Source organism: Salvia hispanica, chromosome 1 (assembly GCF_029641045.1).
Source record: "Salvia hispanica isolate PSC_SH4W2 chromosome 1, Shi_PSC_v1, whole genome shotgun sequence".
Classification (NCBI taxonomy): domain Eukaryota; kingdom Viridiplantae; phylum Streptophyta; class Magnoliopsida; order Lamiales; family Lamiaceae; genus Salvia; species Salvia hispanica.
The window spans coordinates 40,281,058-40,297,169 of NC_142692.1; the positions used below are offsets into that span (position 1 = coordinate 40,281,058).

At 39.7% G+C, this 16,112-nt stretch overlaps 1 pseudogene; it reads right to left on the minus strand.

The window, feature by feature from the left end:
- Positions 1–11,897: 11,897 nt before the first annotated feature.
- Positions 11,898–14,453, minus strand: LOC125194900 (uncharacterized; annotated as a pseudogene).
- Between the last annotated feature and the right edge of the window lie 1,659 nt (positions 14,454–16,112).

Consider the following 16,112-nt stretch of genomic DNA (forward strand, 5'->3'; position numbering starts at 1 on the left):
ACATTGTAAGAATCAGGCCCACTAGATTGGGCCTCCTTTTTGTCTAAAAGCGTGCCCGGTCAATCTCGTGATCCAATAATAAGTGACACTTTTGAATCAGTCGAGAACACAACGTTAATCGAAATTGGAAAAAGAAAACAAAAAAACAAATTTATGGTACTTTTTTTTTGCGCCAAAACGCTTTAAGAAAACTGAAACACAAATCTCAAGCTTCGTCACAAATTGAAAATGGCGGGTACTTCAACGAAAATCCCAAGGAGTGATGGGCGATTGTAGAGGTATTTGAATATAGTCGAATTTCTTTTCCGTTGAATTTGGGGTTTCAATGTTTTTGGGTGTTTTGATGGTTGATTTGATTAAAGGAGGCTAATGTATACTGGAAAAAAGATGGAAATTGCACAAACTTTGAGAGTGATGACAGAGGTTACGTTTAGATTTAATTCTGTTTCAGTTAATTGATTTAATTATGCTCTCTGAGTTAAGATATCAGAACGTGTTAATTATTCATCAGAAAATGCAGGTTTAATGTGCCATTTGAGTTATGGCAGCTCTCTGAGTTAAGATATCTCGAGGTGGATGGAATTAAGTTGTTAAAAGATGAGGAAATAAACTATAGTGTCCTAGAGAAGCCGCAAAGGATTTCATTGAGTCTACATAAAAAGGAGGCAACAACTTGGGATGGTTTCCATTCCAAATATCAAAGAGTTGTCAATTTATGGTCGCCTCCGAACTACATCCATGGTAATTCATCTTAGCCATCTTCACAAGCTCGGAATATTAAAATGCTTTGGTATCAGAACTATATCCTCTGCATGCGGTTCCGATTTTCGTTTTAGAGTTATATTCCCTTGTAATATAAAAAAACTAGTTCTGGAACGCTGTGTGATAAATTCGGGAGTGTTGAAGACACATGCACTACAGAAACTAGTTCTGGAACGTTGGATAGTCGATGAGACCAACTGCCCTACCCTCCGCCACCTCTCTGTATATGAGTGCACGAAACTAGGGGAAATCCCAAGCGGCATTGGAGAAATCCCAACACTCCAATTAATCTAGTTAGAATATTGCACCAAATTCATAATGGCATCAGCAGAAAGGATTGTGCAGGAGCAATCTGAAAATGGAAACGACCATCTCAAACTTCGCATCTCAAGGTGTACTTAGCCGTGATCGCACTTCCAAAAGGTAATTAACCCTTTTTTGACGGATTAGTAAAAAAACTAACGGTGATGCCACTGTGCAATTAGCGTTGACCGTTAGCTTTTTGACGGAATTGTAAAAAAAGGACTAATGCGGTGACATTTTCATTTTTTATGGACCTATTTTTCAAAAAGTGAATGTTTCGGACCAAATTCGTATTTTAGTCATATATTTAGAACCAACATTGACCGTTACTCGTAAAAAGATGCACATATTTTTTGAGATTTTTTTTCTTCGAACATACTTTTAACAGCTCCAAGGCAATTTGGAGGATGTTATATTCTTCCGAATGGTTTCTTGTTTCCTATCTAACCTTTTATACAATTAGTAAATTAGTTTATCTTAATTTTGGTAAATTTTCCTTTCTAGACTCATTCTTCACTAATCATACTTTAATGATTTTTTCTTTCTATCACTCTCATACTATTACACTTCCATATTAAAACTTGTGCCGGTCGTGAATTCTCTATTTTCTTGGAACTGTTATTGCAATATTAAACAGTAAACTATGGAGCATTATATAGTACTATGTCATTTTGGTTGATGGTTGATAATGTTTCGTAAATAAATTATCAGCTATGTAATTCTCAAAATCTTGATTAATTGCAAAATCATAACACATTAATAGGTTTGTAGCAAATTAGAAAAAATCAATAAATCAATATTTACATGGAGTAGTAGATTTTAAAGTTGATATGCAAAACTTAAACTTAGTGAACATTTAGTAATTTATTATCCTAATTAGTGGATTTTAGAATTTTGATTTTTCATTATATAAATTAAAATGAAGCCTTAAGATTCATTGTTCCTCTTTAACACGAATGACCAAAGTCGGAAAAGATAACGTAAATGGTGTAAAAGAATAGATAATATTGTATTCATCATTTCATTGTTATTTATAGAAGAGTAGCTATTCAAATTCAGCTGCAACTAGCCTCTTAACTAACATCCTAACTGTATGTGTTGGATATTTGATGGACTCTTATTGGGCTGTGATTATTTTGTTGAGCCCAGATGTTATCAATTGGGTTGAGCCCAATTTCTTAGTCCCTCTCTCCAGATGCTGCCACGTGTCCTCTCCTTGGATGGTTGTGTCCTAACCGTTGGATGTAGGGTTGAGACGGTTTATGTGTGTGTTGGCTTTGTTGAGCCGTTTCATATCTCACATTCCTCTCTCTCTCTTTTCTGCGTATCTGAGAACTCTCTCTCTTCTCTCCTCTCTTCCCCAGTGATCTTCTGGCTGTCTCTTGGTGATCTTTCTCGGTTCTTTGAGAGTTAGATCTTGTGTGAGTGCTGGTGTGAAGCAATCTCTTCGATTGCTTAAGTTCTGGAGAAGTTCTAGGGTTTTGTGAGTGGAGGTTTTGTCCGGTGGATCTTGATCTGGTGTGAGGGGCTTTCACGGTGGAGGTATTGGTGGTCTGAGGGTTAACTCTATCCAATCCAGTTGTGCTCCCTTGGGTCTAAGTTCTGGACGAATAGATCTGTGTTTGTGTGGCGGGTTCTGAGCCAAGATCATTTGATATCTTGCTCTTACTCTTTAGTGTTCTTAGTCAATATCTTGTGGTTAGATCCGAGAGGATCTCTCTTTGTTGTGCTGACTCGTTTCTTGAGTGTGCAGGTACAATTGAGTGCGATTGAAGCAGGAGCGATAGCTTCAAGGTCTTGTAATAGTTAGAACTAGATTCTAGTGATCTTAGTTTGTATTACTTGTTAAAATCAGCCGCGTGGGTGAGAGTTTGGCTGAGCTCTCTTGTACAAGAACAAAGAGGTCTCGGTAATTAGTGAACCTAGACTGATCTGATCCCTACAGTGGTATCAGAGCCACGGGGGGATTAGTCTAGCACGCCGAGTCGCTTAAGGAGGTGGGCAAGTGGAATCCTCCTTCGAGAGGGGATTCACTCTGGTAAATTGGCTTAATCTCTTTCTTGTCTTAATTTCTGTTTAGTGCCAACTATAGGTTTGGGCTTTTGTTTCTGGTAGACAGTCTGTGGCAAGGACTTAGGACCTCTGTGTTTTCTTTTCTCTGTGTTGCTTCCGCTGGTTCTTGTGCTCTGTTATCTCAAGTCACTTGACCACCTAGCATCTTGTGCTGCCCAAGTGACCCCCTGCGCCCTCCAGAAGTGAGTGATTGCGAGCTGGGATAGCCTTGGCCAGCCTTGCTCGTGACAGTCAAGGATTTGAGTCCCTTTCTGTTGTGTGAAAGCCTTTGGTCTGTTCCTGCTTTGTTGGTGTATGTCTCTGTGCTCTCAGGTGTGTAAGGCTGTGTGTTTCTGTCTTGCTTCCTGTGTTCTTGCAAATTTTCTTGTTAAAATGGCTCAACCTGTTGGTGTGGTTCCTTACAATGGTAAAAATGATTTTGCTATTTGGAAACAGAAAATGAAATGTGTTTTGATTCAACAAAAAGTGTTTAAAGTTGTTGATGGTACTTTGCCTGATGGTACTGCTCAGGATAAAATTGATGAGATGAATGAATTGGCAAGGGCTACTATTGTGTTAAATCTATCTGATTCTGTGATTAGGAAAGTTGATCATGAGGAATCTGCTGCTGATATGTGGAAATTGCTTGATACTCTGTACACTGAAACCTCCATGTCTTCCAGAATGTACTTGCTTGAAAAATTGTTTAAATTTAAGCTTGATCTTGCTAAAGATATTGATGACAATGTGGATAGGTTTCAGAAGTTAGTTCAGGACATTAAGAGGTCAGGTGATAAAACTATAGATGAATACACAAGTATAGCCCTGATGAATGCCATACCTGACTCCTATAGTGATGTTAAGGCTGCCATTAAGTATGGTAGAGACTCTGCTCCTCTAGACCTGATTATTAGCTCCCTGAAATCCAAAGAACTTGAGCTTAGGGAAAGGGCTGCTGATAAGAATGCTTATAATAAGGTGTTGAATGTTAGAGGTAGATCTAAATCAAGAGGGGGTAATGAACCCAGTAGTGGTTCTGGAAATTCTTCAAACCCTAGGAAAAAGTTTAGGTCTAGATCTAGAAGCAAGGACCCTAAAACCTATAGGAAGTGTTTCAACTGTGGTGATGTTGGGCACTATAAGAGAGAGTGCACTAAACCTAAAAAGAATAAGTTCCCTAACAACAATCCCCAGGTTGAAACCCTTGTCAATGTTGCTGCTTATGATAATGTAAATGATTCTGTTTTTATGGTGCATGATCTGCAATTTGTCAATGCCTCCCCTGCATGTCCTTTTACTTCAAATGATTGGCTGTGTGATTCTGGATGTACTTATCATGTGAGTCCTTTTAAGGAGGTGTTTTCTGAGCTAAAACCTGTAACTAAGACTTTTGTGTCAATGGCTGATGACAAGAAGTGTGAAATTCTTGGTATTGGCACTGTGTGCTTGAAGTTTGAAAATGGTTATGTGCTCAGCCTAAAGGATGTCAGATATGTTCCTGATCTATGCTATAATTTGATGTCATGTACTGCTCTTGAAAATGAGGGTATGGGAGGGAAGTGGGGGGAAGGTTGCATGAAAATTTGCAGAGGTTCTATGTGTCTTTTCAAAGCTCAGAAGAAGTGTGGCTTGTATGTGTGTAATGCTGTCCCTCTTGCTTGTGACAAAGCTTATGCTAATGTAGTTAAAACTGACAGAACCATGTTGTGGCATAATAGGCTAGGTCATATGAGTGCAAAAGGTTTGAGTATCCTGAAAAAACATGCTTTTCTTTCTGATAATGATGTCCAAAGTGAGTTGCCCTTCTGTGATTCTTGTGTGCTGGGTAAACAACACAGAGTTTCTTTCCCTAATACCCCTGCACCTGCTAATGTGAGTAAATGTATTCTTGAATATTTGCATATGGATGTTTGGGGTCCTGCCTCTGTATCCTCTCACTCTGGATGTGTTTACTTCTTATCTGTGATTGATGATTTCTCAAGAAAAGTGTGGTGTTTTTTGATGAAGCACAAGTCTGATGTTTTTGATAGACTTAAAACTTGGAAAATCTTGATTGAAACTCAAACTGGTAAGAAGATTAAGGCTATTAGGACTGATAATGGCCTGGAATTTTGCAATAATCAGATGGATGATTTATGTGATAGCTTTGGAATTAAAAGACATAGAACTGTGCCTTATACACCACAGCAAAATGGGGTTGCTGAGAGAATGAACAGAACTTTACTTGAAAAAGTGAGATGCATGCTTTCTAAATCTGGATTGTCAAAAAAGTTTTGGGGTGAGGCTTTGTTAACTGCTACTTATTTGGTAAATAGGTCTCCTTCTGTGCCTTTAGTTGGTCAGTGTCCTGAATATGTTTTCTATGGCAAGCCTCTTGATTTTTATCACCTAAGGGTTTTTGGCTGTACTGCCTTTGTGCATAATAAGTCTGACAAACTTGAGCCTAGATCTAGAAAAGGTGTTTTTCTAGGTTACCCTGAGGGTGTCAAAGGGTATAGAGTCTGGCTGAGGGATGAACCTGGGTTCAAAGTCATAATAAGTAGGGATGTTGTCTTCAATGAAGATGAATTCCCCTGCTTAAGACTGACATTGAGCCCAGATCCTATAGATGTGGACAATGAACCTCTCACTGAGGTGGAGTCCACAGATACACTCACTGGTGTGGAGCAGCCTTCTGGTGCTCCAAGTGAGGTGGAGCAGCCATTCTGGAACACCTATCCAGTCTATACTCCTAATGAGACACTTGATGAAGGAACACCAAATGTGCTGCATCACAATCCTGCCCAAAATGTTGCTGACGATATGCATAACTTGCATGATAGTCCTGTTAGAAGATCTCCTCCTGTCCCTGCTCAGAATGTGATTAATAGCCCTAGTGGCATCCAAAATGCTATTGATAATACTAACTTGCAGGATTATGTGTTATCCAGAGATAGAACTAGAAGGGTCAATGTTAGTAAACCCTCTAGATATGATGGCTTTGTTGGTTTGGTTGCTCTTATAAATTTGGCTTTCAATGTTTATGAATCTGATGGTGATGAGCCTCAAACCTATAAGCAGGCTGTTAAGTCTAAATTCTGGAATCAGTGGCATAAAGCCATGATGGAGGAGATGCATTCTCTGAAAATTAATCTTACTTGGATTCTTGTACCTTTGCCTCCTGGTGCATCTGTGGTTGATTGCAGGTGGCTTTATAAACTGAAAAATGAGGTGGAGGGCCTTAGGTACAAGGCCAGATTGGTTGCAAAGGGTTTTACTCAACAAGAGGGGGTGGATTACACAGAAATCTTTGCCCCTGTTGTTAAATTTACAACTGTTAGAATGATGTTGGCTTTGTGTGCTCATTTTAATTGGGAATTGAAACAGATGGATGTTAAAACTGCTTTCTTACATGGTGATCTTGATAAGCCCATTTACATGAAACAGCCTGAGGGCTTTGTTGATCCCAAGTTTCCCAATCATGTGTGCTTGTTGAAAAAGGCTCTTTATGGTTTGAAACAGTCTCCTAGGCAGTGGAACATCAAGTTTAATACATGTATGCAGAAATTAGGTTTTGTTAGAAGTACCTTTGATGCTTGCTTGTATGTGAAGAACCTTGACTCTGTGCCTGTGTTTCTTCTGTTATATGTTGATGATATGCTTATAATGGGTCCCTGTTTGAAAACCATTAAGGGTGTGCAAGCTGCCTTGAGTGAGAATTTTGATATGAAGGATCTAGGTGATGCTCAGAAAATCTTAGGGATTAATATCCATAGAGATAGAGATACTTCCACCCTTGTGTTGCATCAAGAACCTTATGTGTACAAAATTCTGAAAAAATTCAACATGTTTGATGCTAAGCCTGCTTCTGTGCCCTTAGCTGCTCATTTTATGTTGAGTAAAGATCTGTGCCCTAAGTCCCAATCTGATATTGATGCTATGAAGAGAATTCCCTATGCTAATGCTATTGGATCTGTTATGTACTTAATGGTTAGCACTAGGCCTGATATTGCCTATGCTGTGTCATGCCTTAGTAGATACATGTCTAATCCAGGTCCTGTTCATTGGGAAGCTCTGAAATGGCTTCTTAGATACTTGAAGCAAACTGCTAAGTATGGTTTATGCTATTCTAAATGTGATGATGGTGTTTTGCTAACTGGTTTTGTGGATTCCAATTATGCTAATGACAGAGATAAGAGGAAGTCAACAACCTCCTATGTTTTTTCAGTGTGTAGGTCTTGCATAAGTTGGAAATCACAGTTGCAGCACATTGTGGCCCTGTCCACAACTGAGTCAGAGTATATTGCCATCACTGAGGCAATGAAAGAGGCTGTATGGTTAAAGGGAGTACTTTCTGAACTTAAGTTTGTGAAATCCTCTCCTGTGTTGTTCTCTGATTCTCAATCTGCTATACAGTTGTGTAAAAATCCTGTTTTCCATGATAGAACAAAGCATATAGATGTAAGGTTTCATTACATTAGGGATATTGTAGAAAAAGGTGAAGTGTTTCTTCATAAAGTGCATACTGATAAAAACCCAGCTGACATGGGAACTAAGCCCTTACCTTTAGAAAAACTTCTTTTCTGCATAAAGTTCTTGCACTTTGATCTAGGATAGGTTGCATGTCCCGGGGGAAAGACCTCAGTCACCTTATCAGCTGTGGTAAGGGTGGTAGGTGACTGGAGGCATGAAGTCCTTTAGACTAATGGGTGTCAGCCCCTCTGGTGTCTAAAGGCAACCTGGTAGTTCCCAAGATGCTTGTGGACTTAGTCCTTTGGTGCTGAGGGATCTGCCTTGTAGGCTATGATGAGAATACCTTAGCCCACAACACTTGATTGGTTTCCCAGAATAAAAGTCCAAGGTGGAGTATGTTGGATATTTGATGGACTCTTATTGGGCTGTGATTATTTTGTTGAGCCCAGATGTTATCAATTGGGTTGAGCCCAATTTCTTAGTCCCTCTCTCCAGATGCTGCCACGTGTCCTCTCCTTGGATGGTTGTGTCCTAACCGTTGGATGTAGGGTTGAGACGGTTTATGTGTGTGTTGGCTTTGTTGAGCCGTTTCATATCTCACATTCCTCTCTCTCTCTTTTCTGCGTATCTGAGAACTCTCTCTCTTCTCTCCTCTCTTCCCCAGTGATCTTCTGGCTGTCTCTTGGTGATCTTTCTCGGTTCTTTGAGAGTTAGATCTTGTGTGAGTGCTGGTGTGAAGCAATCTCTTCGATTGCTTAAGTTCTGGAGAAGTTCTAGGGTTTTGTGAGTGGAGGTTTTGTCCGGTGGATCTTGATCTGGTGTGAGGGGCTTTCACGGTGGAGGTATTGGTGGTCTGAGGGTTAACTCTATCCAATCCAGTTGTGCTCCCTTGGGTCTAAGTTCTGGACGAATAGATCTGTGTTTGTGTGGCGGGTTCTGAGCCAAGATCATTTGATATCTTGCTCTTACTCTTTAGTGTTCTTAGTCAATATCTTGTGGTTAGATCCGAGAGGATCTCTCTTTGTTGTGCTGACTCGTTTCTTGAGTGTGCAGGTACAATTGAGTGCGATTGAAGCAGGAGCGATAGCTTCAAGGTCTTGTAATAGTTAGAACTAGATTCTAGTGATCTTAGTTTGTATTACTTGTTAAAATCAGCCGCGTGGGTGAGAGTTTGGCTGAGCTCTCTTGTACAAGAACAAAGAGGTCTCGGTAATTAGTGAACCTAGACTGATCTGATCCCTACAGTATGTTGGTGGTGATAATCGTCTACTTCCAATCTCTTACGTCTCCCATGCGCCAATGAATTTCTCGAAGTAATGGCAACTTTAATTGGGGAAAACGAATAATGTTTTGAGTAACTGTAATGCAGAGTTCATTCCTTGTCTTCTGTTTATATCATAATTAGTTGTTTCATTTGTGTCTTTTTTTTATTTACATTATTTGATTTTTCAGCCCATTGGTGACCAGTCTGATGAGCCGCTTCCTCCAGGAGTAAAATCTCTGCTGTGTTCGTCTGACTCAACTTATTTTAACACAAATAATACCCGCAAGTGTACAGGGTTAGTGTAGCAATTAGCAAACAAGAGTATCGTATCCCACAGAGACAAGATTGTATCAACTCAAATACCACCAACAAATTTCAATTACTATCTAGAAAATCCAAGATAAAAGGTTTTGTTCTAACACTACTATAAGCATATAATAATGAAAAGAAATTAAAAGTAACAAGAGGAAATAAATACAAGTGAAAAGGTACCACAAAGAGGAGAGTAGAGTTTTATATCCAACTACAATGGAATTGTATTGTGATTGATTCAACAACTTCGATTACCCATTTTATGTCTCTAGGATTACTAGGAAAGTCGCTAGTTTAGGTTGCGCCCCCTCGCGAGTGTACTCACCCCGTTGATTAACCCTTAATATTGAAGTCTCCTTCTAATATGTTTAGATTAACTCCATAGAACAAAAGACCCAAGCCCTCACTAAGGTTCTCCTCTCTCGAGCGTAGATTATCAAAGTGATGCTCACTCTTTTATCAAACCTAGATAGGTATCTCTCGATTACAACTTTAAAGGTAAATAAACTCAATTGGTAGCTAAGCAATTGAATTGAAAAGGCACAAGAATGAACAAAGGAATCACAAGAGCTAAGCAATCAAAAGAAGTCCTTGAATTAATCACAAACATCCATTGTGGTCTTCACCAAAACTCCACAATAAAATTAGCTACTCATGTTCTTCATGAAAACCAAAACAATGGATTCAATCAGATACATAAAAGAAAGAAAATAGATACTCATGTGGAATGATTCTATGGATTAGAGACTCCAATCTCTCGATTTGTAGTCTTGAATCTTCAAATCTCTCTTCAAAGTGTTCTTGGGGAAGTGTAGAGTGTGTTGGAGGCGGTGGAATGTCGAATTATGAAACCTAGGCGTTCTTCCTTTTAATCCCCCATCAAAAATCACGTTTTTGGCAAGAAAATACGCCAAAACAACGTACCCGGCCGGGTAGAATTATAAAGAGTAAAATTCACCCGGCCGGGTGATGATTTTCGACCATTTTCTGACCTTTTCAGCGCAAAAACACAGTACCCGGCCGGGTGGTTAATTCACCCGGCCGCGTGTAATTTTCTGGACAGCGCAGTGTTTGTAAAACGATCATAACTTCTTCTACGGAACTCTGATTGAGGCGTGCGAGATACCCACGTGAAGCTCTTTCGAAGACGAAGAGATTGATATGCATTAGGGGCTGATTGGAATTCAGAATCTCCAGTTAATATATTCTCAAACCAAGGCTGCTGCACATCCACATATTTTGTATCTTTTTCTACACATTCTTAACAAAATGGTCAAATACCAAAATAATAGAGAAGTAATCATAATCATATCCGATAATAGATGAAATGTGATAAAAACCATGCAAGATTACTCTCTAAAACCAAGCAAAATCCAAGTATGTCAACTCCCCCAAACTTAAATAATTGCTAGTCCTCGAGCAATGAACAAAAAGAACTAAAAGAAGACTTGGATTTAAAGGGGTTTAGACATCATCATTGTTTCAAAGAGTATGGAATACAAGAGCATATCAAAATACAAATTATATCAAGTCAATCCGTCGAGTGCACTTTTACTACTAACTTGTATATCACCTTGGATTCATGCTTCTTTCAAGATATGTGTGTGTGTATCTCACTCTCAAAAGTGTATGTATAGAAATAATACTTTTAAATCAAAATACAAGTAGTGTTTACCATAGGCTAGCTCCAAATCAAACATCTCATCTACTAGAATGTGAATGTGAATCTAAAATCAGAAAGGACTTTATTAAGGTTGTAATGTGGCTCTTTGGACGGTAGGGAACATTTTGGCTAAAGTGGCTGAAAAGTAAGAGATGCCCAAGTACTCGCATATTACAAATCCCAACAAAAGACCATTTCCCATAACAAATCTCAGAAAAGTAAGACTTTGTCGAACTTCTTCCTCCCATCCGGTCCCCACTTATTGAAATTCCCAAGCAAAAACTCCTCTAGACTTCGTCTAGCTTATACCTCCATTTTTTTTAAGCAACGCCAACCCCCTATATGTGCTTCCAAATTTGTAGATTGACACTTTTGAGATTGAACTTAACAAATCAATAACATTGGAGAACTTTTTAGGCTAAGACGGTTAACTAGGGATAGAAATATAGCACTTGTGAAGGGAGGAACAAAGATAGCCTAACGTCATCTCCTAAACTCACATTCACTATGTAGACTTAATATGATCGGGAGCAAGTTCTAGAAACAACAACAAGTAAATGATAAAATCACACTGAAATGAATGTTTGGCTCAAATCTCACTCGGGTAATAGCATGAATCAAGACAAACAAGCAATTCGTTACTTATGCACCTATTACTCAAACTCTTAAATCAAAGACTATGATAGCTTAAAAGATGGATGATGTTTTTATCATTAACAACTAATCTTTATCCCAAGAAACCAAAATTCAAACAAGTTCAATTTCAACAACCCAAAACCAATACAACTCACGGAGGTTTAAAGCAAAGAAAATCTACCATAAAACATAAATAAAAGCAACAAAAGACAACTAATCAATCTAAAACAAAAATAAAACAGCAAAGCATCTCATAAGGCTCACTATCCACCATATCATCCCCCAAACTTATTCAAGGCTATGCACAGAATAAGTTTAAAAAGTTGGTGGAGAAGTGAGAATTATATGATAGACAAACTAAAACGGAAAAAATCTAGAATTTACCTACTATGGGTTGCCTCCCATATAGCGCAACTTTTTATCGTCGTATGCTCGACGTCTTGAAAGCTTCATCTACTTGTTTTCCAATCTCATACGAATAATATCATCGGGGCCCGTCTTTACTTTAGCGGCCAAATAGAGCTTGTATAACCGCTTCTTCCACCAATTGGGCTTCGCATCTTCATCCTCCTTAGCTTTCTCATATGCAACATTCATCACCTTGCATTCTTCTACCTCCACCATCTTTGATTCCTCTATCTCGTGGCGTTTCATCTTGTCCAACATAGAGAGGATGGCCGTCTTATTTCCATGCCTAAGGGTGAGTTCTCCCTTAGTGACATCAATTAAAGTTTTCCCGGTTGCAATGAATGGTCTTCCAAGGATGAGAGGAACATTTGGGTCCTCCTTCATGTCCAAAACAACAATGTCCACGGGGAAAATAAAATCATTCACCCTCACTAAGACATTCTCGAGGACTCTATTGGGGAACTTGACGGATTTATCCCCCATTTGAAGGGTGATGGTAGACACCAAATTTCAACTTCCGAAAGAAGCTTATGGGCATGAGATTTATGCTTTCCCCCAAATCACAGAAGGCCTTAGTTTGCCTATCATTCCCGATCACACAAGAGATGTTGAAGCTCCCCGGATCCTTCATCTTTGCCGGCATCTTTTGTTGGATGATTGCACTACAATTCTCGGTCAAGCTCACGGTTTCATAATCAACCAACTTCTTCTTCTTGGACATAATCTCTTTCGAGAACTTGAGGTAGCCAGGCATTTGTTGGAGAGCCTCAATGAGAGGTATGTTGAGGTGCACCCTCTTGAAGATCTCAAGAAATTTTACAAACTTTTCATCTAACTTCTTCTTTTGCACCACTTGAGGGAAAGGAATTTTAACTTCCTTTGGCTTGGGTAGAACAATTGCCTCGGGTTGAACCTCGGATGGCATATTAGGCGACTCCGCCTCTATCTCCTTTTCTTCTTTCTCTTCTTCCGGCACTTCCTTAGCTTCCACTTCCTTTTCAACCACGGTCTCTGGCATAGAAGGACCCTCATAGTTTCTGCCACTCCTAAGATGAATCGTCTTACAATCTTTGGGGTTCACAGTTGGTTGCCCTGGAAATTGGCCAGGAGTATGTAATTTGCTCACAGATTGAGCTATCTGACTCATTTGATTGTCAAGACTCTTCATGTGGGTGCTTAAGTCTTGCACCTCTGTCTCTACCTGTTTCAGCCTCTTATCGGAGTTGGCCATACACTCCCCTGTTTGCTTCATAAACGCCATCAAGACATCTCCAAGCTCATTCTTCTTCGTCTCAATGACTTGACCATTCGACACTTGGAATCCCGGTGGTGGCTGCATGGCGTTGTTAGGATTCCCATAGGACAAGTTGGGATGTGCCATGTTCCCAAAGTTGTTGAAGTTACCACCCCTTTGATTTGGGTGGTAGTTGTTGAAATTCGCCTTGATGCACATAATTCACATCTTCACATTCGAGCCCAGTTGACTCTGTTCCCATAAAGCCTAGCCTGCTTGTCAAGAAGTCCAGCTGCTTGGACATCATGTCCATCCTGTCAATGTCCGATGTGGAAGCTACCATGTAGGTCTTGCTTCTCTCATTCTTCCATCCCTCATCATTGGCAGCCACCCTTTCAATCACTTCTAGAGACTCTTCTTCTCCCAACCTAAGGAGTGACCCCCCCCTCCCCCCGCACTCATATTCAATTCGCGCACTGCCTCTGGAGTGGCTCCTCTGTAGAAAGTTATGACTTGTTGTCCCGGGCTTAAACCGTGGTTGGGGCATCTCTTCATATTTAAATCTCTTCCATGCCTCTTGAATATTCTCCTGAGGCTGCATCGCGTAGGAGATGACTTCTCCTTGTTGCTTTAGTGCCTCGCTAGGTGGGTAGTATTTATCCAAGAAAAGCTCAACCATCGCATCCCAAGTAGCGACCGAGTTAGGATCCATGTTATCGTACCAATCCCTAGCATCGTCCTTCAAAGAGAATGGGAATAGTCTGAGGCGAATCTGATCATCTGAGACCCCATTAGCCTTAACCGTGTTGCTGATTTGTATGAACTTGGTCAAGTGCTTGTTGACATCTTCTGAACCTGTTCCACCAAATGCATGTGCTTCTGCCCTGTTTATCAATCCCGGCTTCAATTCAAAGCTGTTAGCAGCAATTCCCCCATTGTTGATCGGTGGGTTAGCCACTCGTCTGTATGCAAACAAATTCTGCACTTGGTCTCACATTTTGCGCATCCAAACGCTTTTGCATATTGGCCATTTGCTGAAGAAGTTGATGGACAACGGGATCGGGATGCTCCACATTATTGTTCTCATTGTTATTCTCCTCGTTGTTCTCATTGTTGTTTTCATTATGATTATTCTCCTCGTTGTTCTCCATCAGAATTGGAGACTGCTGCCTGTGCTGTATGGGAGATGGGAGTGGAGACGGACTGGGTGACGGAGTTCTCTGGATAGGAGAAGGTAGACGCCTATGACCGGGTGAGGATACCCGAATCCTTTGGTTTAACCTCCTCTGTGCGTTCCTCTTCTTGTTGGATGCTTCGATCTCAAGATCGATTGGCTCTAAAGGTGGACCTTTAGAACGCGTGTGCATTCAACCTGCCCAAGGAAACACAAAGATTAGAGAACTCATAAATAAAATTAAAAATAAAGCAAATAAAATCTAGATTAGTAATCTCTATTATTATCACGATATTAAGCTATATTGACACAAAATTGTCCCCGGCAACGGCGCCAAAAACATGACTCAACTTATTTTAACATAAATAATACCCGCAAGTGTACGGGGCTAGTGTAGCAATTAGCAAGAAGAGTATCGTATCTCACAGAGACAAGATTGTATCAACTCAACTACCACGAACAAATTTCAATTACTATCTAGAAAATCCAAGAGAAAAGGTTTTGTTCTAACACTACTATAAGCATATAACAATGAAAAGAAATTAAAAGTAACAAGAGGAAATAAACACAAGTGAAAAGGTACCACAAAGAGGAGAGTAGAGTTTTATATCCAACTACAATGGAATTGTATTGTGATTGATTCAACAACTTCGATTACCCATTTTATGTCTCTAGGATTACTAGGAAAGTCGCTAGTTTAGGTTGAGCCCCCTCGCGAGTGTACTCACCCCGTTGATTAACCCTTAATATTGAAGTCTCCTTCTAATATGTTTAGATTAACTCCATAGAACAAAAGACCCAAGCCCTCACTAAGGTTCTCCTCTCTCGAGCGTAGATTATCAAAGTGATGCTCACTCTTTTATCAAACCTAGATAGGTATCTCTCGATTACAACTTTAAAGGTAAATAAACTCAATTGGTAGCTAATCAATTGAATTGAAAAGGCACAAGAATGAACAAAGGAATCACAAGAGCTAAGCAATCAAAAGAAGTCCTTGAATTAATCACAAACATCCATTGTGGTCTTTACCAAAACTCCACAATAAAATTAGCTACTCATGTTCTTCATAAAAACCAAAACAATGGATTCAATCAGATACATAAAAGAAAGCAAATAGATACTCCTGTGGAACGATTCTATGGATTAGAGACTCCAATCTCTCGATTTGTAGTCTTGAATCTTCAAATCTCTCTTCAAAGTGTTCTTGGGGAAGTGTAGAGTGTGTTGGAGGCGGTGGAATGTTGAATTATGAAACCTAGGCGTTCTTCCTTTTAATCCCCCATCAAAAATCGCGTTTTTGGCAAGAAAATACGCCAAAACAACGTACCCGGCCGGGTAGAATTATAAAGAGTAAAATTCACCCGGCCGGGTGATGATTTTCGACCATTTTCTGACCTTTTCAGCGCAAAAACACAGTACCCGGCCGGGTGGTTAATTCACCCGGCCGCGTGTAATTTTCTGGACAGCGCAGTGTTTGTAAAACGGTCATAACTTCTTCTACGGAACTCTGATTGAGGCGTGCGAGATACCCACGTGAAGCTCTTTCGAAGACGAAGAGATTGATATGCATTAGGGGCTGATTAAAATTCAAAATCTCCAGTTAATATATTCTCAAACCAAGGCTGCTGCACATCCATATATTTTGTACCTTTTTCTACACATTCTTAACAAAATGGTCAAATACCAAAATAATAGAGAAGTAATCATAATCATATCCGATAATAGACGAAATGTGATAAAAACCATGCAAGATTACTCTCTAAAACCAAGCAAAATCCAAGTATGTCATCGTCGTTTGATAACACATCCTCGATGCCAGGTTCCAGTTCAGCCTTTCAGATGCACCAAAAGT